Source organism: Sebastes fasciatus, chromosome 19 (assembly GCF_043250625.1).
Source record: "Sebastes fasciatus isolate fSebFas1 chromosome 19, fSebFas1.pri, whole genome shotgun sequence".
Lineage (NCBI taxonomy): Eukaryota > Metazoa > Chordata > Actinopteri > Perciformes > Sebastidae > Sebastes > Sebastes fasciatus.
The window spans coordinates 27,365,294-27,392,300 of NC_133813.1; positions in this window are offsets into that span (position 1 = coordinate 27,365,294).

The following is a 27,007-nucleotide window of genomic DNA, read 5'->3' on the forward strand; positions in this document are numbered from 1 at the left end:
GCTACAATCAGCTGTTCGTTCATGTCCTGAGCATTCAGTGTCTTTTTCACTGTACAAACGTAGTCATTTTAAGCCCAACAGTGTTTTTTCCTAAACCTAACTATATTGATTTTATAACCTGAACCTAAGAAAGTGTTTTTGTTTACTTCACAAAAAAGAAGAACGTATTTACTGCGAACGACAAGAATGACGCCGAGAGATTTCAGTTGGTTGCAATCTGCAACCTCACCGCTAGATGCCGCCAAATCCTACACACTGCATCTAAAGCAATGCTATGTATCCTTTTGAATGAAGAAATAACGCATCCTCAATGAGAAGTTGAATTCATAAGCTATAAAACGCACTGTTGTTCAGTTAACTGCACTGCTACAGCCTTACTTGGGGCCTTTCTCAAACCCTCCCTACCCACTTCCACTCTGTTTGTGCATTCCTGTGGAGGGTCCGCCATATTAAGTGTCATCCCAAACCAATTAGCAGGGAGTGGAAGTGGGTTATATAACAGCCCGGACACACCAGGAACGTCAGCAGCGCGTGGCGGCTGCGTTACCTGTTGTTTTTTTATTTTGGCATCCGTGTTAACAGGTTAGAGCAGCCACACTGCCCGTGTGAGATGCGCGTCTCAGTTCTCTTCTAGAGAATAGAGGTCTCACCTATTTTTGACGCGTGCCACGCGCGTCTCACAGCAGCAACAGACAGTGAAGGTGATCTATTGACTGTATATTAACATCATATCAGCTACATTACTACAGTTTCAATGTCTAGACATCTGTAGAATATGTTACAGACAGTGAAGGTGATCTATTGACAGTATATTGACATCATACCAGCAAGATTACTACAGTTTCGATGTCTATCTGTAGAATATGTTATGGAGATGAAAACAAAGTAAAGACTTATTTTTAAATCAACACTTCCTGCTTTCATTTCAAAATAAAAGCCCTCAAGCGTTTTTCTGTGGACAGAATTCCTTCATTTGTTAACACAAGGCTTTTATTCTGAAATATGTGCCGGACAGTGTTGTAGAATATGCAGTGACTTGGAGAGCTCCATGAATGAATATAGTACCGTGTTTTATTTGTCGATTATTACTTTTATTTACAAATTACCACACATTTCTTAACCTTTCTCTGTCTAAAAAAAAATATAAATTATATTTATAATGAAATGAAATGTAGCAGCAGCAATGTAGCAGACATGCAGCTGAAATGCAGCTGGTGTGAACACCCGACGCGTGAATCACGCAGCTGCCACAGGCTCCTGACGTTCCTGACGTTCCTGACGTTCCTGGTGTGTCCGAGGCTTGACCCTCTAAAAGCGAGCCTGCATCGATGCCGACTTACTGGTCACGTGCAACGGTGTTTTGTGTTCGTCATGGAACACAACTCCGTACAAATATAAACTGCTCAAGATAGACATTTTTGTCATACAGATGTTAGCAAGGTTACATTGTATTTAGAATCAAATGTCTAGTCTAGAAAATGGTAGACGTGTTCACTTGATTATAAAGTGTTGTGTATTTACAGGGAACATTAGCGTTAAAAACAAGAAGATGTTTACATGCCACCACAGAAGCATGGGAGTAAGTTTTTTATTTTTTTTTATTTTCTCTGTATATTGCATATTCTTTTTATTCTTAATACTGTGAACCTTTGCACATTCTCTCCGCTTCATACAAAACCATGGCTATGAAACATTACGACAGTATCCGCCAGAGAGAGGCAAGTTTGTCCCATTGCTGCTGTATTTCTACCCTCCTCCTTAAAGAAGGGGGATTCATTTAGCTGTGAGTGGAACTACAAACGGAGTTCCCTCCATCACGGAGTGGGAGTTGGAAGGGTCCGGTTTGAGAAAGGCCCTTGCTCTGGTGTAACCAGTAGCTTATATTAGCTAATGTTAGCCACCTTTAGCTTGATTGCCACTTGGGCCACAGTGGCTGCTGTTCTTTAGAAATGACACATAGGCTTGCTTTCAGGTTTTAAAAATACATAAATCATCTGACCTTGTAGTTTTCGAGCTAATACAGTTTGTTTTTTTATTACTATTTGCTTCTGACACCTTGATAAATGCTAGATATCAAATACATATATCGGTTGCCAAACATTTCTTGTAAATTAGCCGACAAGGATTCTATCTGTCACCGTCTGATAGTCTTAAAACCTCTATTTGTGTTTCCATCACTTGCAAATTCTTTTGTATGTTGCGGTGTCTTCTTATTAAGGCAAAACTGTCCACTTTTTGTTCAGTCAACAATTTTATCTCCTTCTTTGTTCTCCACTCAATTTCACTTACCCCCACCACTGCCATTCCCCCCCCCCCTCCCTTATCCTCAAGCCAGTCTATCTCTCCCGCTCTTTGTTGCTCCCACTCCCTCACTGCCTCTTAGCCCTCTGATGTTTCAATCGATGAATAAATGATTGCTTCTATTTTCACTCCGAGTGCTTGGCCAACACAAGCTGCTCTGCTCCCCAGAAAGAGCCTGAGATAGGATTTGGGAGAGACACACAGAGAAACATGTTCGGGGGAAGGTTTCACAGCATATGACACGATGAGCTGTCAGTCAGGAGCTGAATATATTAAGCGGTGATTGGCGCATCAAGAGACACAGCAGCACTCCCTCTAGTCCCAGTCCCCCCCCACACACACACACACACAGCCCCAACACATGCACACGCCTGTGAACTTGACAGTTGCATTTCATTTCATCATTTTTGAACGTTGACTCTCTCCTTTCGTTTCTGCACCAGTGTCTTGTTTACTCCAGACTTAAATAGAAGCAAAGGCTAATTATCTTTTGCATACTTGCCCTCTAAATGCCATGATTACTGCAGCAGCACTTCTGGGAGTAAAGGACGCACACAGTGAGAGGTTTGACCTTGCTTTGGCCAGCTGTAAGGTGCATCATTCCCCCAAGGACAAAACCACTTATCAGTGATAGAAAGCTTAGTGTGTATGTGCCAACAAGAGGGTTGCAAAAATGTTGCATAGCACTGCAGTTTACACTTTATGTTGATGCAAAAAAAACATGATGGCATGTTGTCACGATTGCAGACTCTTCCTGACACCATATTACATAATTTACCTTTGAAACTGACTCTCAGGCACAGTCTCTGTGGCCTCTTTGAAGGTTGAGTTATGTATCCTTGAGAACTCTGACTGTCCGACCGCTATTAGAGCTGACACAAACTGCTAAATGATATTCAACTTAACTTAACTTATTTGTGTCTTTGCACTAAACTAAGTGAAAGAAGTTGCTACAAATCTATGTAAAATTGTGTAATGTGGGGGATTAAGGGGAAAAGTCTCAAAAATCACAACAACATACACCAAAAATAGCAGGAAGAGGAACAGTGATCATAAATACTAGGGCTGTCAAAGTTAACGCGTTAACCCAAATTCGCATTAACGCCACTAATTTCTTTAATGCAACTTTATTAGGTTGTAGCGGGCTCAGATTTAAAGCTAGAGTGAAAATACTGGCATCATATGAAACTAGAATCCACTGGTACCAACCATGTCATGCTAGCTTGTCGAAGGAGGTTAAATAACGCTCTAAACTTACGATAAATTTTGGCGAGCAAAAACTGGCATGTCCATTTTCAAAGGGGTCCATGGACCTCTGACCTCCAGATCAGTGAATGTAAATGGGTTCTATGGGTACCCACGAGTCTCCCCTTTACAGACATGCCCACTTTATGATAATCACATGCAGTTTGGGGCAAGTCATAGTCAAGTCAGCACACTGACACACTGACAGCTGTTGTTGCCTGTTGGGCTGCAGTTTGCCATGTTATGATTTGAGCATATAGTTTTATGCTAAATGCAGTACCTGTGAGGGTTTCTGGACAATATCTGTCATTGTTTTGTGTTATTAATTGTTTCCAGTAATAAATATATACATACATTTGCATAAAGCAGCATATTTACCCACTCCCATGTTGATAAGAGTATTAAATACTTGACAAATCTCCCTTTAAGACGAACAGATAAAAAATGTGTGATTCATTTGCGATTCATCACAATTAAATATTTTAATCGATTGACAGCCCTAATAAATACACATGACAGGATATATATGAGTATTAGTTGAAGAACTAAAAATCACTGCATTGAAGCACTGACGTTGTGCTTGCTTCAGCTAATTGTTTGGCATCAGCTGCTTCATTCCTGCTTCACAATCAGCAGCTCATTCATCAGCTGATTAGTAATATCCAAATCAGGTGTGCAACCTGTGTCAGTATAACCTGCTGCTGCAACCCTGCCACCACCCCAACATCTATTTTTAGTATTTCTTCAACATAAGCCTTGCTGCTCTTCAGATTTCTTGAGAACTCTCTTAATATTGAGCCTTTTGTTCGCTAAATCTAGCCATCTCTTACTGAATTAATGCCTCAAAAATGACCATTGTATTGAATCAACACCTCTGACCATCTGAAAAAATACAGACCCTGACTTCACCAGATTGGTTAATTCTATGCATGCACAAAGGCACTCACATGCATGCAAATACCCATGTTTTTTTTTTTTGCCAGGTCAGATTAAGTAAATTCATGAGAATTCAGACTTTGAACCAGCTGTCTGTGACCTGAATGATTTATTCAGAGATGCAGCTGGAATCACTACAGATCCCAACCTGCATTTAGATGTTGGTGCCAAGTACTTGACATGAAAAGGTCAGACCAATCCGCTGATTGCAGAATTTCAATGATACTACTGCAATATTTAAACTCTCCCTGACTTTTAGTTTGAATTATTCCAATAAAAGTGCGGTTTTATTTCATATCTGTCATTTCGAACCAGAAGTTCGAACACATTTTGGTTTGGTTTCCCCCTTAAGTTCTGCAATCCGCCGAATATTTAAGGTTCCATATATGATATAAAAACGTGATTAATCCCCAACTGTCAAGAGAACCAAAGCAGTAATAACATTTCCACGGCCTAGGACCTGCCCCGCACTCAAGCAATTACTGTGAGCCCTTTCAAATTTAATGCAAGGTGACACATACCGACAGCTTCTCAAACACACTCCTTCTTTCACTGTTCCATTACGAATTTTTCCATTCAGATTCATCACACTGGCAGGGGAACAAAACAGAAATAAAGCCGAGGTCTCACGTTTTGATTGTAGCTGGGAGCAATCTCCCAGCTAAAACTATTACAAGCCCGGTGTGGGTTGAAATAACAGCCAATAATAAATCAATAGAACCATAAAGAATAGGACTGAGGGAGAAAAACAAGAGCAGTAAAGACAATTCATTTTAATTATGGTGCAATAAAAAGGCAAAGTTAGATGTCCCGTTTGCGATTCTCAGAGCTCTGGTTTCGTTTACAATTGTGTCCTTGTCAGCAATTCAACACCTGCTCTGTAACAAAATATATCCTTAATTAGCATTTCTTTAATGCACTGTTATCACAAGGGTGCGTGCATGCATACACATACTGTACAGCTGTGTACCACATATAGACATCACGCCTAAGCCTAACTCAGTCTTGGTGCTGTGTACAGAATGAGATCACAATCCCTGTTCCCTTCAAAGTACAGTTACTAGTTTACCAGTTGCAACATGTGTCATCTCATATCTGAAGGCAGTGTTGACGACTTTTTTTTCTATATTTAGACCTGCATTAACTGTCTTGGCTACTTGGGGGCAGTGAAAACAAGCTGTAAAACACCCGAGCTGTTCTCATACACCGTTCGTAGCTATAGCTACGAAAAAAAAGAAAAGAAAAATGTGCGTTTATTCCACAAAATCAATTTGTATGTAATCCACTTCATTATGAACCAGAAAGTATAAAGAGCAACAAACACCGTGTTGGGGGGAAGTCGGGTTGGATGGATGGGTCCAAAAACACAGGACTTCTCGCCCAGGGGAACGCTGTTTGTATCCCGTGTAAAGCCAGAAGTCAATGTTGATTTATTTATTACATAACTTCGTAGTATCTGTACTTTTATTAACCGAAATAACCTAGTTCCAAGTAATATAAAAACTTCTCCAGTTAAACAATACCTACAATCGATCCTTTTTGCGCCCAGATCTATAAAAAAAAACTGACTATATGTCAGAGCATGTGAGCAATGTGTGAGCGTGAGCCGAAGGATTTTGGATGGAGCGCAGAGCGGATTTTAAAAAAAACTTGGAGCGTCGCCATATCTCCCGCTCCAATTTTGCTGTGGTAACGCTCATGTTAACGAGTTTGAAGCGTGCCCAAGCGAGTCTGACCCAGAATGAATCCATAGGATTGTTTCAGACATGTGTGATCCAAACATTTCCAATAACTCCAGAGTGTTGGGAAGTCCAAAAGTCAACAGATATTGGGAAAAGATAGCTGTCCTCATTTCCAAAATCCACAACATGTTTTTATCTAACAAAATATTCTGCTTCATTCTGCTTTTATTCTGCATATTTGTTGGCGTTTAGCCTTTCAAATACAACATTTTTACTGCAGTCAAAAAAACTGTTTGCTCTCCCACTCGCCACACACAAAGGACGTATTAACAGGGCAGTCTAGCAGCAATCAAACTAAACTGACGACTTATATTCATTAAAGATAGTTTCAAGTTTAAGATTTAATTAAAAAAAGACTTGCTCATTTAATCTGATGAATCACTTGATGTCATCATATGTCTGTCATCATAAAATATGATGGCAAAATTAAATTGCCCTAACATAACCAAGAAAAGCTGTCTGTAGGGCCATAAGTAAGTAGTAAGTACATACCCAGTGAATATTTTACACATATATTCAATATGTTCTCATTATGTTAATTAGAAATTGGAGTCTGTTTAGCATTATATTTCTTACAAAACAGATTTACAAATGTAAATTAGTTGTACATGGATGTCATTTTTTCAGGAAGCAAGGTTAGGTTAAATTATTTCAAAGTATAACTGATCATAAAGGAGAACTAGTAAAGTCTGTTGAAATTACACACTTTTTCCACATTTTGTATTAATTCATTTCCCCTTCTTCAATCTGCACTCAATACATTCATTCATTAACAAGACTCGGTCAAAACCCAGTATATGGCTGAACCGTATATAGTCAGTATGTGAATTCCTGGCTAAATTATACAAATAGTCAGTGGTCATGTCTATAATGTTTTGTGAACAGTTTTTTCCATTTATATTTTGATATTTGATTGAAAGACAACTTATAATGAAGCAAATGACATTCAGTAATAGTAAATGGTAACATTTACTAGTCAGTATATTATACATTTTATACAAGGTGAAAAGGTTTTAGCATGACATACAGTATGCAACGTTAAAAGTATTTCAGTTTTTTATTACAGCATGTGTATCAAAAGCATTCATCATATAAGTGGTGTGTAACAATATATACATACTTTTATTTTAAGTATAAGTTTAACAGCGTTGAGATATTCCGGCTGTCATCACTGACGTTGTTGCTGCCGTATTTATTCCTAGATGGAGTGTTAATGGAGCAGTTACAATGTTAGCATAGCCTGGCACTGATCGATCCGAACTCCATTCAGAAAATAAGCATTTTAAAAGTTGTTTGCTTGTCGTGTTGCGGACAGACCTGACAAAGCATGAATTCGGTCTTTTTACAAATCAACATCATAATGTCGTTATTTCGGCATCATTTTGATCCGTTTATTGATATTAAATCACAGCACAGTCTGTTTATTTTGGGTTCATACCGCAGTAGAGACGTGTGGCTTGCTAGATACAGATACAGTATGTAAATACAGCTCGCAGCCGGGTGACGTTATGAACCCAGACACAACAGCGTTTGGTTTTCTGACATATCTGGGACTTCACCAACATGTACAAAGCAGCAACAGTGGTTATTTCTGGAGGAAAGAGAGACAAAAATTTGCTCCGTGCTTGGTGTGAATGTACGGTAACACAATACGAAGCACAACATAACGTAACTTAAACGAACATAAACAATAGCACATGCACAACAACAGCACTATGTAATGATACATTGAACCGCTGACACGCTCCCCAGAAAACCTAAACACAGAACTGTTCTCCACCTTTTCATTTTGAAAGAGCAACGGCCAATGAGGAAACTCCAACAGTCGGCTGACCAATCCTGTAACTTCATCACTCAGTCAGTCACTCAGTGACAGACTTTTGTGTTTGTAGGGCTGGTCCTCTGCGGTCCAGCCAAAAAGACAAAACTGAAATATCACATGAAGAAAGTATCCAGACACTTGAATTCTAGCTCAGGTGCCTCCTATTTCTCTTGATCACCTGAGATGTTTTGGATTAGACACCTTGATTGGAGTCCACCTGTGGGAGATTCAACTGATTGGACTTGATTGAGAAAGGCACATACCTGTTTATGTAAAGGTCTCACATGTGAGCTGACAATGCACATCAGAGCAAAAACCAAGCCATGAGGTCAAAGGAACTGTTGCAAAGCTCAGAGACAGGGTTGTGTCAGATCATGGCACAGATGGGGAAGTGAAAAACACATAAAAGCTGTGAGACTGAGAAACAACAGTCTGTGGTCTGATGAAACTACCATTGAAATGTTTGGCCTCAATTCTAAGGCTCAGTCCACATCACAAGTAAATGTGGCCCAAATCCAGTGTTTTTGCTCTCATGTGAAAACCGATCTGACTTTTTATTCCAAATCAGATCTGGTCCACTTTCATATGTGGTTGTAAATCCGATACATATCCGATCACTGAGACCGCTGTGAGAACGCTCATATCGGAATTCATGTGTTTTTCCACGTTAAACTTCTCTGCGACAGGTGCAGATCATTCACCATACAGTGTCGGCGTGATCCGTTGAAACTCTCTCTCTACAGAATAGACACTGATAATGTTTGTTTCACTCCGTAGAACTCCAATTATATAAATCAGCAGTAACAAAAGTGTATAAACCACATTGTTAAGCTAGATGAGCATTATCTGGGAAACATCACGTTTATTCACTTTACATAGTGTCAGGGTGTGAGTTTAAAGGGTGGACCCAAACGCAGAGTGACCAGGCAGAAAGATAAATTTACATAAAAGCGAGCCTTAATAATGAAGCTGAAGTCTCCAAACAAAAACCAATAGGCAAGAAAAAACAAAAATGCAGGTAGGGGAAACAACGTACAAAGGAACAAAACACCAAAAAACTAAAGTACTAACCAACACAAGAACACCAGGAACACAGGCAGGATAACATGGTTATTACAGGAGACGAGGCACACTAGGCAGGAGCGACGAGGAACTGACAAAGACACAGGGGAACACACAGACTTAAATACACAAGGAGGGCAGGATGATTAGACACAGGTGGAACTAATCAAGGCGGGGCAGACAATCAAAAAAGGCGGGAAAACAAACAACGGCAGGAAGTAAAACCAGACAAGACACAGGAGGAGTCAATTTCAAAATAAAACAGGAAACACTACAATGCAGACAATATAACAGAAAACCCCAAACCAAGAAACCCAAATCACTACTACAGAACTAATAGACTAAAAGGAGGAACATAAGATCTAAACAAAAAGGAAAAAGTCCAATGTTCTCTGGCACAGCCAGACCATGACACATAGAGCTCAAATTAATACCAAATTATGTTAAATCATGTTTGCCGAATGAGTTAACATCTGTAAGAAATCATAATTTATTTACTTTCAGGAGGAGTAGATGTTCACCAGTAAGCTCAACCGGCTCTGATAAATTTAACAAGATGTTAACGGAGGTTTTCCCCCCGACAGTAGGAAACAGTTGAGGACTTTATTTGCCTCGTCAGTCATTTAAAATGTAATATTGAATAGTGAACAGAGTGCGCAGGACCTCAGACTGAGCACAAAGCCAAGAGAATGCAGAGGTATCTTAGGAGCGACTTGGTGAATGTCCTTGAGTGGCTCAGCCAGAGCCCGGATTTGAACCCAATCAGGAGACCTGAAAATGGCTGACAGAGCTTAATCCAGGTGTGCAAAGACCAAGGAGACTCGAGGCTGTAATTGCTGCCCGAGGTGCTTAAACTAAGTACTGAGTTAAGGGTCTGAATACTCATGTCAAAGTGATATCTCAGTTTTTTCTTTTCAATGAATTACAACATAACAACAAAATGTGGAAAAAAAAGTGTAAGAGTCTGAATACTTTGTGAATGCACAACAGAAACTACTCTATTATACATCACGTTGTTTTGGATCTAATTCTTCAAGACCTAAAACAGTGTCTGGCTTGAACCTTTAAACCCCTGACTGCCTGAGGGCTTAAACCCAGGACTAATTAGCAAAGAGCTGTTCCTCTTTCCCACCACTTCTATACCTCAGTCAAAAAGCTTTGGCCAGTGTGTGTGTGTGTGTGTGTGTGTGTGTGTGCGTGTGCGTGTGCGTGTGCGTGTGCGTGTGCGTGTGTGTGTGTGTGTGTGCAAATGTTGATTAATGCTCATGAACTCTGGTGTGTAACTACCCAGAATTGTGCCCCACCAAGCATACACTTGTTTCCACACTTAAGTGGCCACATGTAGCGATGACAGTTGTGCTGCATACAGCCACGCCACCCATTTTGGCAGTGCGGGTGGTCTTTTGCCAAGGGTCAAGCCTTATGTGTGCGTGTCTGTGTGTACTTGCACATGTATTTGTGTGTGGGTATGTATTACTAACAAGCTGTGGTGACAAAATGTGTGCCATCTGTGCACACGGGAGATTTCACACTCTTGTTCATGTTTGAGTCGTGCCAGTATATTCTCATCGGGGGACACTGGTCAATCATCACAGGGAAGCAAAGAGCAACAAGCTCCAGCCTGTCAGCCGGTCACGTGTCCACCACACTGATTTTCAATAATATATGGTCTCCACATGGAGAGAGAGTGTTTGTGTCTAATACTTGTTACCAGCCGTGACAGCGATGCTGGTTTTCACTGTGTGAGTGTGTGAGTCATCACGGCAAATGTGGTCCTGGAGGCACCTGCTGTAGCGGGACGTTCCACAGAGGAGGTTTTTGGTACTCTGCCAGGTGTTTATATTTCTGTGGACAAGTCGTGCAAGATGCAGTCACGAAACTTTACAAGTGTGTAGTTGCGATCAAAATGCAGGCAGAGTTTGAAGATGCGACCCCGTTTCACGGGAAGGCGTATAAATAGCACAACATTACACGGACATTCCGCGTGATGACGACGCATTTTAAGCTTTTCATATTTCATTTGTACGTCACGCAACAAAACTACGGTAACGTCCGCAGTTAGGTTTAGGCAACAAAACCGCTTAGTTAGGTTTAGGAAAAACGTCATGGTTGGATTTAAAATAAGTATGTAAACTAAGTAAAATATGTACTGTAACATAGTACAGAAGACATGTCAAAAATGTCACTAGCTCTGAAAGGAGCATATTAACGCAGATGCTTTTACACTGCAGTCAACTCAATTCATATGCCTTTTTGTGTGAAGGGGCTGGAAGATGGGTGTGGTCCCAGCAAGAATTAGGGGGTAGGAATTTACACCCCCTGGCCTGATTTGGCATTGTGGCTAGTGTGATCCCATCGTAGTATGATCTCTAGTTTGTATTAGATTTTATAAAAGTCCATGGGACATCGATCCAACTGGTCTCATGGGAAGGTGTATAAATAGCACGCCACTTTTAAGGACATGGTCATGATACGCATTTTAAGCTTTTTTGCGTGTCATTTCACGCCATAGGGGGTAACTTTAGTTAGTTAGCAACAAAACTACTAAGTTAGGTTTAGGAAAAACATCATGGTTGAACTTCAAAACTAGAAGTGCACTCGGAGAGCGCAGACCTCCGCCAAGGCAGGTTTCATGTATGTAGCTGCACCCCCTCCCCCTGGATCGCCACCAAAATCGAATGGTGCTTCATTGTGCCACACCCCACCCCTCCAAAAAATGTCATTCAGATCCATCGCAGACTTTTGGAGTAAAAAACAACAAACCAACGCCGGTAGAAACATAACTTTCTTCCCAGGCCTTCGGCTTTGACGGAGGTAATACTGTAAGTCAACAACACTTTTGGGACACGATCACCAGCCTGGGTGAAGTCCTGTGTTTGTTTGACCCGTCCACCATACGTAGACTTTCTTTCTTTTTTATATTAAGTCACTTGCTCTTCCTCACTGTTCTGACTGTAGCATATTCACGCTGATGGGTTTACATTGCAGTCAGTACAGACTAAAGGTGTGAAATGACACCCCAAAAGCAAGAAAGGCGTTGTGATATCACCTGAAATGACTTTAGAAATTAGCATGTCTTTCCTATGCCTCTATCAGCTACAACAATAGATGTTTTATTTTTCATCTAAGGAAATGTAGTTTCTCTTTTTTTGGCATGAATGTCAAGAAAAGTGTATCTTGCGTAAGTAGATAAGGTATGTCATTCAGATGCGTCTTTTGTAACACAATCTGTGAGCAGTGACTGAAATTTTTAAGATTAGGATCTTCAATGACTTTAAATTAGTCTTTGGTGAGTGGTGACTCATGGGTTCTGATTCACTTCAGGCATTTCTAATCCCTGCTTCCAGATGATTTGAGGACAGGCTGTGACGGAACAATGAATTATTCAGTATCGGCTGTTCACCTGGAATGAAACCAGGCGGACAAAATCAAAATGATGCGGCTGATTGAAATTAAAGGGTGGCGCTGACAAAGAGCAATCTCCCTTCCTAACTTGATTCAGACTTTCACAGCATATTTTCAGAATCACCACCTGCCATGGATAAAGGACTTCAAATGGAGCCACACAGCTTCCTCACCTGTGTAGAGACTGATTACAGCAGCACAGCTTTTTGTGTCTTCTCTGGTTTGTGACTGTCTGGCAACTCCACCGTAAGACGTCGATATCACAATTACTTTATTACCGTAAGGGCCTCCTCACATAGAAAGCCGAGCTGTTGTCAAATATCTTCAATTTGGAAACTAATTTGGCACTGTGTTCATCCATTTTACTCAGCTGCTGTTCTGCAGGAGTGCTGTCAGTGCAGCCTGATTACTCAGTTTCACCTGACAGCACAAGTCTCGACAGAAGCAGTGAGAACAGCATTTGAGGTAACCGGATCGATACCTACAGGCAATTTACCCCCTTTGCACCATCAACGCATAATTATGTGCCTAACCTCTCCACCTCAATCACACGTACAGTCTCTGACCTGCACTCTAAAGGTTACATCACACGCATAAACCCCACGCGCCTCTCTCTCTCATCTCTCGTGGAATCGCAATTGTGCAAATTGTGTTGCTCGTCTCCGCCGCTGACTCCCCGCCACATTTTTTATCCCTTACCGTCTCTGCCTCAGTCATCAAGAATGCAAATTGGGAGTGACAGAGCAATCGTGAATTCCATCACAGAGAGAGAGTGGAACAGCTTGGCCTGTGGGAGAAAGTCGAGTGCGGGTGATTGAACTCTTGGTGGTATCTTTGCCATTTTGTGTGCGTGTTTGATGATGGATGTCGTCTAAAAACGCAGGGCATAAATCTCAGATTAGCCTCAAACATCAATCCTCATTCTAACATTATGACACATGATGCACAGCAAATCAAACTGGAATTAGACATACAAACCAGTGCAGGTTATCTACTGATGCCTGAACACCAATCAGATTTGACCGATGACTAATCCTGAAACAATTTCACATTCCAGTCTAAATCCCACTGATCCCTGTACGTACGTCTGTGCAAATGCACATGCATAAATTGGGGCATCCACACGTGCTGTTGCGCTTGGAGATACCGACGCAGTTTCAAAACCCCGCAACATCCACACACTGCTTAATGCTTAACGCATGCCCCATACAGCTCTCCCTACCCCCACCTCTCTGCCCCCAGGTGCACTGAGGCAGAGAGCAGAATGGAGCAGAGCCGTGTGCGGTGACAGTGACATCCATCGCATGCAATGAATAATCAATGAACACCATCTGGTGCATACAACAGGGGAGCACAGCTCCAATCGCTTACTCCAGTATCTCTCTCTGTCTCTCTCTCTCTCTCTCTCTCTCTCTCTCTCTGTCCAACACGCTATCTCTCTCTTTTTCACCTGCTCTCTCACCCTCCCTTTCCCACTTTTCCCACACATATTACCTCCACACAACCACTGTCTCACGTCCTCTCTCCGTCTTTTCTCCATCCACATCTCTATGCTGGGTCCAGCCCCGCCGCCACTCCCCATGCTCCTCACTCAGTGGCCTCCGTGACAGGCTAGTCAGTCATGGTATACCTCATTCTAATTCAGCACTACGATTCCCAAGCAGCTAATAAAGTGACCTGTTGCCCTTTAAAGGACATTCGCCTTTATGATTTATAGTAACTGAATAGCTTATTAGAGTGGTTTAAAAGTACCGTAAAAGCGCTCCAATTATATAATCTAAAGGACAACCGGTTTAGGAAAACTATTTCTTACATGGAATTTACAAAGGTCTGACTACAAGAGTTATCTTTCTATTCCCCTTTCTTCATTTTACGGCTTCAGAAATGAAGCAATAATACCGCTACTACCAGTCTGCAGTGACCAGGTAGATTTGCATTTTACATTTGCATCAGATTCCGTCTGAACTCGTACTTATGTGCAGCAGCTGTATCCAGAGTCGCTGTCTGAGCAGGTCTATAACTCCTCTCCAGCTTGGCTTGTTGGCACTCTATTTAGCCCCCGTGTATTTCATCCAGAACTGCCGTCTTGACTTGCCGTCAGCTTCCCTAAACGCTCCAATGTCACCCATCACTTCCATTTCTTCTCTGTGGAAGCCTCTATCAGACTGAAAAAAAAATGCTGGCAGGACCTCAAGATGTGGCACATACAGCCCATATCGTCAAAGTCACGGATGTCTGCAGAATTTTAAGGACAAAAGTTAGTTTGAAAAAGGCACAATGTGCTGTCATTCCACTTGTCATCCATCACAATAAAACAACAGTAGGGAATATTTGTTTTAGCTGGAACTTAACAAGACTGAGGTCATTCAATGGGCGTTATCAGTGGTACACTGCTACACCCACTAGTTTGTTTTATCATTGATTCACCGAAATAAGAGAAGACGACAGTGATATTCTTGCCTTATAGGCCTACAGAAATGTATACTTGGCTTGTAGTTGTGCTTACTTTGATAGAGAAGCCTATTAAAGTGTGTGAGAGTTTGTAAACGGATGTTTTGATATGAATTAACTTCTATTCATCAAGAATTTTCTACATTTTTGGATTCTTAATTGACCGTGGAGGCATGTGAGAAAAACACATTTACCGAGTTTACTGAGAGAACTTTAAAGTGTACTTTCATAAACTAAAAGGTTGGCTACAAATATATAACTATTAAACTAACAGTATTCACTTGCAGTATAGTTCATAATATAGTTGCAGTACAAAATACATCTTAGATGTTAACTAGTTGTGTACTCAAAGTTTACTATTCTTACACTTAAAGTACACTTAAAATTATACTTTTATAAACTAAAAAGCGGGCCAATTTAGTTCCAAGAAATATTGAAATAGAACACTTAAATACTACTAGTACATTAATATTAGTATACTTAAATATAATATAATATATAATATAATATATTTAATATAATATAATAAATATACTTGAACTTTACTTAAGTATACTTTTTCTCTGAACTTTACAAAGTTTTTTTGTACGTAATGCTTTACTCAGTTTTACACCGTGTTGATTTTAAGTTTCGTTTCAATTTTACAAAGCAGCAGGTGTAGTAGGCCCCTACTGACCCACATCTATGAGGCTGATAACGACTGATAACGCACATTTAATGAGCTGATAACAGTTGAATCGAGCTACAAAGAGAGCTTCACGTTGCTGAAAATGCTATCAGTTTTGGGCGTGTGACTAGACTGTCGATGCCATGAAGAAGAAGATAGAGAGCATCAAATGTCATTTCTGTCAATGTCATTGAGCTCAATATCGTCTCTGAAATACTGAGCGAGCCTGAACAACTGGCTAGAACTTGATTGTCCTTTTGGCTTTAGTAGAAATTCAATAAAGTGTTCAATCATCATTCTGATTGTTTCGACCAAAACTTATCTTCTAATGCAAAGTGTGTCATTAATGATAGATTGTTGACTGACACGTCTTTGATTGGTATTGATTTCATTTTCTCAGCAGCATTTCATCAATGTGGTTTGTGCTGTAAACATACCGAGGCTTTTTGGATTAAAGCCACAAGTGTTCTCTCAACAAGAGATGCTGGTGAGTGTTTTTATGTGGTGAGAGAGTAGCCAATAAACACTCCACATTTCCTCTTATTTTGTTGCACGAGGTGTTCTACAAGGAGCCTTTTAAATTGGTTAAGGTTCTGTTCATTCAAGAAAAGCTCCAGATAGAAGACCACTTAGAAAAGGTGCGTATGCATACAAATAAGAAAAAAAGCAAATTAAGGTTGGCCAGAGATATCAGAGCATTTGGAGTGATCAGTCTCCCAAATTGAAAGATGTGCAATATGTGGGAAGGCAAGCAAAGGCTTCATTAGCCCCAGGGCTGCATGGAGAACTCTGCCAGCTACAGAGAAGAGCTCTGAGGATTGTGGGAAAGCTCATCAAGTCAGCACGCTACGAGAAGGCTTTCATTTCACCCTGGTACCGAACAGGTGTACATTTAATTTGCATTATGAAAAATCAATGTTTTGGCTTGTTAATGAAGAGATGGGGGACGTTGGGTGCATCTGTCATGTAGGCTGTTTAATGTAAATACATTTAAATTACAGCCCTTTTATTTTGATGTTGAAATAAAATCACTTTCAGATGCAGCTCCTTCTCCAATGCTTTCTACTTGTGAACTGCAAAAACTGTGGATGCAACAATAAACCACATTTGCACTGGCAGAAAGATAGATCTGCTCGCATACGTTTAGGAAAGTCTGAACAGGTGTAAATTTAATTTGGATTATGAAAAATGTATGTTGTTTGCTTGTTAATGAAGAGAGGGGAGACTTTGGGTGGAAAAACTGCTCAAATTAGATCTGTCATGTACGCTGTTTAATGTAAATACATGTAAACTGCAGCCCTTTTATTTTGGTATTGTTAATAAAACTCACATTCGGATGCAGCTCCTCCAACTTTTTGTGAACTGCGACAACCTCGGATGCAATAAACTTGATTTGGACTGACAGAAAAATACATCCGCTCGTATACGTTTAATATGTGCAAGCTGCAGTTATACCCCGGAAAATGCTGACATTCCTAGAAATAGTCAAAGTAAAAATATGCACCCATTTAGTAATCGCAAACACATCCAATCACATTTAATTTCAGCAAAACATTTTCGTCAATACATCTGAGCTTAGATTAAAAAAAAAGAATTAACTTATAATGGAAGCATAGTTTTTTTTAACAACCCCTACTCCTTCAAAATGAAATTGCCTTTCTCTATACATCCTATTAGCTTACACTTAAATGACCCTTAAATAACCCTTATTTCACCAGTAAATACTGCAGATAAAGGAAGCAAAATGCTATCAAAATGTATTTTTTCCTCCCTTGTAGCAGGATTAGGGTAGACGTTGTGTTATACCCAAATACAAGCTGCTATACCAAAGTCAGTGTTGAGGTGACACATTAGCAACAATGAATGAAAAGCATTTTTTACTCACAGTAAGTGAGCAGGTTGGCACCGAGATTATAGACTGAACCATGTAGCTAAAAATGTGGACTCATGTCTACACAGAAGTTTACTTTAGGTGTTTCCTACTCTATAAATTGAAGATTTAGAAGACAGAATATTTTTGACTATAGTCATAGTTGTAGCTCTAGTTCTGCAACTAGCTATAGAGTCCTGCAGGGATGACGTCTTTTTGTAGGCCAACCCGGAAGAATCACACGGGCTCCCTCGACAGAAAGCCAATGGGATTGTTCTATTGGGTTTTGGATTATTGCAGAAAATAAATTCTGTGACAAACAAACGTTTATGATACTGACTCGTTTTGTTCAGCAAGATAATCTCCACTAATGAACACCACTTTTATGATTTTTGAGGCGTGAATGCAATCACCAGAAGTAAAAAGCTAACGTTAGGCTATAAACGAACTCTACCACAGTCACATGACCACGAGTATACACAATGAAGCTGTAAAGGAGGACGAGTCGGCGTGATGACGTTTAGTCGTCTCATTTAGACACTTTGACCGCCTTTTTTAAGACACATAAAGGCTTCAAAATTCACCAGTGGGATATTTACTGATTTATTTTATATCATAGAACAAAACGTTCAAATCTTTTCAGCTTGTGTTAACCACAGACCTGATTACAGGCATCTAACCAAAAACCCATTGACTTCCAGACAAGGGAACCGGAAGTGCTAAAATGCTAACTCATTTCCTGGTTTGCCAAGGCCTATGGAAAGGAGGCTGGGTCACACGTCATATCTTTGGGGTACAACACATGCGCAGTAAAAATCTGGTCTGCACTCACCGAAATTGAGCCAATCGCAACGCACGACAGCAGCTTCAGTTACACTGCACATGTGTCCTACCCCATACCCCAAGACCCATGTCCGCCCGTGACCCAGCCTCCTTTCCACAGGCCTTGGTTTTAGCACTGTGTAGCACAATACAGGGCTTGAAGTTTGGCCTGTAAACCTGGTCTGTAACTGATGATGATGACAGAAGAAGGTAAGGAAAACAGAGTTTGAGATTGAAAGCAACGGTCCTAATTCATGAGCTTGAAAACTGGATAATGCAATGATCATAAATTCTGTGATGAAAAAGTCACCTTAATATGATGTATTTGCCCATCATAGACCGAAGGAGATGAACACTTTGGCTTTTTCCGAATCTGGTTCGTTGTCACAAACACACTTTCGTTGTTCATTTGTTTCTGCATCATGAATGCTACCTGTTTTTCTTGGACTGACGTTCTATGAAGTGACTTAAGATTTTTTTTATTTTGAAAAAAGAGATTGACAGGTTTCATAATTCACCGTATGACTTACAAGAAATGGGCGGGCTCACAGCAGTATTTGAGTGTCTAATACACATGACAAAGCTTTCCCTTTGTTTTCTGAGCAGCAGCCTCTGCGCACTGGTCTTCTGCTGAGTGCCAGGTACTCTCCCAGAGAGACAAGGCTTTGCCTTTTAATTAATTTCCCGAATGATTGTGCACAGTTTAATAGTCATTTCCTAGCTGCCCGGTGGTGATAACGATGAAAGCGGCCAATTGGAAGGGAAAGGCTATTTCTATAAAAACTGTCCTATAAATTAACCTTGACAAAATCCGTTTTGAGAGATTTTTGTAAACACTGCAATTCAAAAGGGGATACATTAGGCAGACAAACTCAGGATCAAATGAGTTGTTAAAATGGTAAATAGAATATAAACAGTTACAGCAAGTGTGACTTTACTGTAAATGTAGCCAACTGTAAAAGACAGTCTTTAATGCCGCCGAGGAACTATATGAACGTCAACCCTCTGTGACCTGCTGGGACTTCTCTTTTGTAAGGCAGAACTCCCAGAAAACACCAGCAGGGACTTGTCTTGCCCCAAAATCCACTGGTGCGAACTGCTGAGCTGTGCCTCTGTTGGCCTGTGCCGACGGATCTGGCACGCAGCCCCTCAGTGACTGGCACATGGGCACACAAACATGGCTGGAAGACAGGAGAAGAAAAACAGTCCTTTGTGTTTAGTTAATCCCAAATGTCCCATTGGTCTGAAATTATTTCAGCTTGTGCTTCTTGGCTTGAGATTACGAGGGGAGGATTTCCAGCTCCCTCGCCATCTGATTGCTTATGTTCTCTATGGAACGAAGCGATGCAGACCTGCCACCCACTATACAAACACTTCATCACATCGGGCCATCAATTACAGCCACATGTTAGATTTTCACTTTTAATTACAGAAACCTTTAATACTAACCATTTCTTTCGATTCACCAAAGGTATAAGCTGTCTTTCAACTTCCTGTTCCACACTCCCTCTGAGTCGGTGCACTTTTATCCTTGTTTAATTAAGGCAAGTTGAGGGACACCCCCCACTGCTCCCTGGGCTGAGAGCTGCCACTGCTGCCGACCTCTCTGTATAAGGAGGAAACTGATGGCGACAGGGTGGTAGGTTGCTTTTAATTAGCTGGGTAGCGCAAGGAGTCAATTTTTTTTTCCGGGAAACGTCGAATTTTCAAACTCAAGGTTGAAACTCCCTGTGTCCTGCTGTACCTGGGATTCTTCTTTTAAAACTGCAATGTTAACTGAAGCGAAGCGGTCAATGCCACCGACTGCTGAAAGCAGACGTTACGTTCGCAATTAAAAATGTACAGAGATGTTCTAACTGTACAATCCTGCTGTCCAGTCGTATGGTCACGATTTGCCTCACGCCTTCATAAAACATACCCTGTTATTGCGGCAAAGCCTGATGCATGTTTGACATGAGGTTGTTCCTGTGTGTCCCTTGTGAATGCACTCTGTCTCCATAGCCTGTGGGGGACAAGATTGACTGAAACACCCACACAACACTACGTCCTCACAGGGCTGGTGGTGATAGCAGCAGGCCTCTTCTGTCTTTGGTCAGCCCGCTCATTTTACCCTATGGTTAAGGTTTAGCAGTTAGGTTTAACATTAGTTGTGTGGGTTAAAAAACAGTGTGTGTTGGCAATATAGAACGTTATATCCAAAAGATTTGGGTGACATGGTGCATCCTTTTTTCCTTTGCTTGAGGTACTTCTGTATTATTAACAGCCAAGTGTTTATCCACACAATTAGTTCTCTGCAAATCTGTGTGGAAATTCATATATTTTTTTTTAAATAATTCTAATAAAATACTTTATTTCAAGTTGCTAAATTTGATATTCAGAGCATTTCTATTGCCTCCACATGGCTCTCACCATGGCGACGGCTGACCCAACAGTGTTACCTCTGGTGGGTGGCTGCTACACTGCAGCGACGACGCCATTGGATGGCCATGAGCTAGGCAGCGGGGCACGCTCACATGCACTAAAGGTCATGCGCGGCCGGCTCGGCTATGTAATCAATGCACAGAGAAGATTACAACACACCCAGAGTGACTTCATTCTCTGCTCAGGACGCCATTACTCCTCTATTTGTTTATGTAGCAAATAGTTGTTTGCTGCTATATTAATGCTCCGAATATGGTATAGTGAACCTTAATAAGGATTCAGCTGTACGGGCGCCTCAAATTTATAATTAACAATGATTTTGGAGATTAGATTTTTGGAATAAGAGCCCATTTACAAAGTGCCACAGTAACACTGGAAGAAAGAGAAGCCTGAGTGAACGCGGAGAGCTGCAGACTGATGTGTGAAAACTGAGACAACCGTCGGTGGACTCGCACAGGAAATGAGCAGACGGGATGTAGCTACTATACTGTAACTAACGTCTGGCTGCTTTTTGATTAGTTCCCACTTTCTGCGAATGCCATAGTGCAAATTTAATTCTAGAAGGGTGATGGCTTTAGGTTTTCATGGGCACCAGACCATGGGTGTTATTTAGCTCTGTATTTTCATCCCAACACCTGTAATCAGTGTTTTTTTTTCTACATTTGCCCTTCTCTTGTGCTCTGTTGGGAATTGGGGCCAGAAACTGGTCTTATCTCAAAGGAAGAAGTGAATTAATGTGCAACATAGCTTGGAGCCAAGGTCTCCACTAAAACCTCCAACGACCCCAGACAGGAAATTGGCAGCACCTTTTTATGGCCTCATCTAGATCAGACTTTAAACCAACGGCAATATACTCGGAACACTCTCAAAAAATCTTTGTAAAGCAGCCACTGCGTTTAATTGAAACAGGTTTCCTCCACAAGTCAAGATGATGTAGATCACATCCAATATACCTGCAAAAACAGAGCAAGCTGTTTAAAAAGACAACTCTGGAGTATGGAGTCGTTTTAAAAACACAGGTGCAGACGCGCTGACTGTGTTGACTCCACAGATATGCAGGTATTATCCATTCAAAGGATAACAAAGCAGACTGAGCACCAAAGGCTCCTTTTTTTTCTTTGCCACAATCAGACTTATGCAAAGTAGAACAATCATAATTTCCTCTTTTTGGCTCATTTCTTCCTTTCATTTCGTCCTCTTTTATCAGCAATGCGGAAATCCTGGAATCTCCATTTCATCTTCCCATTAATAGACGCCAGCACTGCTCTAGTATGCAAATTCCTAACAAAGAGCTGCGGATAATCTAAATTGACCATTTATTATGAGATTTCTCACATGATATGGGTCGAATTGCTCAAGTTGTGCAGCAGGCAAAGAGTTCCTGTTTCATTTTCATCTGTGCCCTGCGTATATATATACAAAAAATGTTTTGAGCTTCTTCAACATGTAATGACAGATCTTTAGAATAACAAAAATCAAGCTTCATTAGTCTTTGACTCTCTGTGGAGTCATATCGCTGTCAGCTGGGTATGGATTTCTGAGTCAGGGACCTGGAACGGCATAATGATATATACACAACGCAGCTGACAAACAGAGAGCGATGGCGAGACAAGGTCATGTTTTCTGTCCGGAAATAGGACGCCTCTGTCTCTTTACACAGAGAAAAGGAGTCCTGGACATGGTCAGTTATACTGATTATCTGTCTTGTGCGGAGCAGAGCCGAACTAAGGATGCACTTTATTTTACAGTGATATTAATCAATGTAAGTAATAAATGTCAAATTTGTTGCAGTTAGAAGAGTGAAGCTGATCAAAGTGCGTGGTCACAGCAAACTGCACAAATACCACAAATAGATTGTGAATCCATAAAAGCAACAAGCCCAATAACTTTGATCTTTGTAGGAACAACGCTGGTTCCATTCATTCGCTGTTGTCTACCTTAAAGCCCCTAAATACGTGGCTTCAAATCATATTAAATATCAATATCTAAATAAGCAATCAGAGTTTAAAAAAACAAACATCTTTAGATATTATTTAATAAAGGCCCTGAAAGTTCACTTTAAACTCTTAAGATTTTTTTCTCAATAACATTAAAAATTCATGACTGAACAATCAAAGTTAAAGTTTTTAAAAAGACATATATAAGTATATATGTAATATACTGTTTACATGACCAGTATCAAATTCAAAGTATTGTCAGACTCGGAATAATAGTGGAATATTAGTGTGCATGTAAACGTAGTGACTGTTGGCGTCAGATCAGTGTTAAATCCAGAAATTAATGTATAAAGTAGCAAAATAGAAAAAGTAAACCTCATCATCATAATAGGTGGGTGATGTTTCCTGGGCATACAGTGTTGCACACTACTAGTGATGTTCATGTCAGCTCGCAAATGTGCAAATATACAGTACATGTAAAATGAAGCGAAAAGTACCGAAAATAAATGTGCTTTCACCTTCCGCACACATCCGAGGAGGATCATCCATCTTCTTTGTTATCACACACCCACTACTTCTCTGTCTTCATCTCCTCCCCTCTGAGCTCGCACCATATCCCCTCATTAATCAGGTCATACATTTTATCCAGAATCATGAATTATGAATTTCTTTCTTGCAACAAAACATTCTTTTCCACACGCCGAGCACCGCTACTTCTGCTTTAACACTATGGCTGCCTGCATCACAAGTCAAATTTCACGGGGGGATTACAAAGTGAGGTCAACACACCCAATCTCATTTGTTTGTTCTGTTTCATTTTCAGGGAGGCACATTTCCTCCCCACATCAGCTGGGAAATAGGAGAGAGGCAGCAGGAGAGGAAGAGGAGGTGGGGGTTGGGGGTCTGATCAAAAGCACGGCGTCTTATACAGCACATGAAGCTGTTTCATCATCTCTTGATCCTCTTCTGACACCTCATATGATGGAGTGGTTGGTTCTGGGGGAGGTGTGTGTGTGTGTGTATGTATGTATGTGTGTGTATGTATGTGCGTGTACAGTGACTGGTGGATGGTTGAGATGAATATGCTGAGCCTATACAAATGCCAATTCCCTAGGTGATCTTTAGCACCGGGGGCTTCTGGGAGGCATTTCTTTCTCATGGCAGTGTGCTGATTTATTTCACACAGATGGAATTGTCCATTGGATTTCCTCTAGAAGATTAAGATGGTACAATAAAGTAAAAGTTCCAAGATCTTCATGTAATTAAGCCCCATTTTGATGCATATCAATGTGTGCGACAGCGAGGTCAGCACTGACCGCTATCATCTAAAAAACATGACAACAGTCATTTTTGAAGTTTTGAAATATTGCAAATCCTGCAACTCAACAACACTACCTCAAGACAAGTAACCGCGGCAGTGCTACTGCAGGGCTGACTCTTCTCTTCCATTCTCCAGGAAACGTGCGAACAGCTTTGAGTTCAGGCTGGTGCACGCCAGGGGTAGAGTACGAGCAGGGAGGCAAGGAGGCATCTGATTGGTTCTTTCCAAGCGGACCGCGAGGCAGTGATTGGTAGACGTTTTTACAGTATTACAGCAGCTACAGATGACGGCTCTTTTCCGGTCCTTTTTCAGAGCTCATCAGTAATGGATCGCTGTTGGGGTGTAAAGACCATTTCAACCAATATAACAAATAGTGTATACTGGAGAACATCGTCAACCCTGCCTTTAAGGATGCAAAGATCGCGTATTTATGAATTATTTTGACTATCCATTTAAGCAGTGCAAAAATATCAATATTGGCATTTACTTATGCAATAGATTTCCAGAACTGTGTTTTACTGTCCAAAACATCTCTATAAAACCTTGAAACAATTCTCAAATTAAGATAGAACCATAGTATTAGTACTTTTAAAAATAAATAAATAAATAATAATGTCATAGTTCGGGTGCACTATGGTCCTATACAGTGTGTAATGCACCCCTTAACCACTTTTTTAAAATTTGGAAGTGTGCAATGGGGCATAAATCAATTCCATGTAGTAATTACAGGAGGGTTCCAACTATAAGGTGTAATTTCATTCCACCTATATTAATCATATTAATATTACAGTCATTATATACTCTTTATACAATTATAGACGTAGGACCTGTAAACCAGAGCATTGAAAAGCCATTGACATGTATTCATACATGTATATGAAGCTCTTCACTCTTCACAATTTTGGCAGCAGCTAGGCTTTCATCTCTAACTAAATGAAGGGATCTGATACCTCCCACTTTCACTGCCTTGGCTTCCCGTTGAGTTTAGAGGCTTTTATTGATTACCTTTAGAGTAATAAATAGCTATAGCCCAGTTTTTATTACAGCACTTTTAACAGAGCTTGTAACTCATTAAGTACGGAGACATACATCTTATATCTCTCACAAAGTCAACATTACAAACGATGATTGAAAAAAAAAATGACATTTTGAAATATGATTGTTATTGGGTTTGGTTAAGAAATTGTGTTTTGCTTTGAAGCTTAGAGTATGGTCAAGTGTCACAGCTGTCACCAGCAATTTTATTTGCATGCATGTAGAAGATATCCTGACTTTTGTTTCCTAGTTCAGGGCTATGTTCGAACTTGCATACTAACATACTGCATACTACAGTACTCAATCTGTATGTACTGCATGCTGCTTACTAAATTAACTTAAATTAATTACTAGCAGACTCTTCACACTTGAGTAAACTCAAGCAATATGTCTTCTCTGAATCACATGACTGTATCGATCACGACGTTACCGCTCCAAGCTACTGATGAATGAAAATTGCTGGTCACATTATACCTCTTCCACTCAATTTAATATTTTCCATGTTAAATCCATATATTTTTTAAAGCAAATTAAAATAAATTAAACATTTTAGTGTTAAATAGTTTGACGCTTTTCCTCTGAACTGTACGTTAACATGACTTGCCATCATTCGCAATATATGTATATTTATATTACCTTAAAGGGACTGTTTGTAACTTCTTACACGTAGAAATCATTGCTGGTCGGTGTCCCATGCGCACTCACGTGTGGCTACGCTGTTCAGACTCAGACTCCAACACAAACTACATGGAAGCACCAAAACCTCTTGGTTGTATCTAGTGAAGCCCGTCTGTTAAACAGTGTTGGCCGCGGTCGGAGGACGCGGGGTAGACCGTAGCTTTGGTCTCCAGGACCGAGAGAAACGTTATCGTCTCCGACCGGGTGCCGGTGTCTCCCCTGTTTCCTCCGGCCGCGGTCGGGAGGCTGAAGCAGTAAAAGCCAACACTAGGATCAGCATTGATTCATGGAGAGTCTTTCGTCTGGTCAGCTAACATTACTGCTGAGCAGCTGAAATATAGAGTGATATTGTGGTTTTAGCTGACGTGTGTCGCCTCACTGTTTTGAGCGATGCTCGTTCATGTCTATTAGAGCGAGCACAAGCGCGAGCCCGACGCTGACATTCGTTGACTTAACGGCCGCAGGTGTTGCTGTTAACAAGCATTTCTGATTCTTACAAACAGTCCCTTTAAATGGAGATATGTCAAGTATTTAATACTCTTATCAACATGGGAGTCAGTGTGCTGACTTGACTATGACTTGCCCTAAACTGCATGTGATTATCATAAAGTGGGCATGTCTGTAAAGGGGAGACTCGTGGGTACCCATAGAACCCATTTACATGCACTTATCTGGAGGTCAGAGGTCAAGAGACCCCTTTGAAAATGGACATGACAGTTTTTCCTCGCCAAAATTTAGCGTAAGTTTGGAGCGTTATTCAACCTCCTTCTCAACAAGCTAGTATGACATGGTTGGTAGGCTTATATCTTCTATTTATCTTAGTCTGCTACAACCTCCGAAAGATCGATTGTGACAATGCGTTAAAGAAATGTGTGTAAGCAGCAGAGGACAAGAATTTCAATAAAAATTACAGTGGATGTTATGAGGAAAGCTTCTGCATAATACCCAAACTGTGAGTGTTTTCTGAGTCACTTAGATGAACGATGTAATTGTTACCGGTATCAACGGTAGGGGAAATCTGGACCGGCTGCAAGGGTTACACAGGCTAGGAAGCACTGTGTAGCCATTATAAATAAACTGGGGAAAAAAAGTTTGGAAACTTGTGTTTGGTGGATTTTTTTCTCTGTCTGTTACATGGTTGGAAAGCCTGTTTATTTACCTTCACAATGATGTTCAACTTTTAAGGATCATGCATTTGTGGGATGAGCAGCACAGCTGATTATGTGGGTAGCGCCCAAGAAAAATTTGCCAAAATGCTCTGCCAATGGTAAACAGTGTATTCTCATAAGACT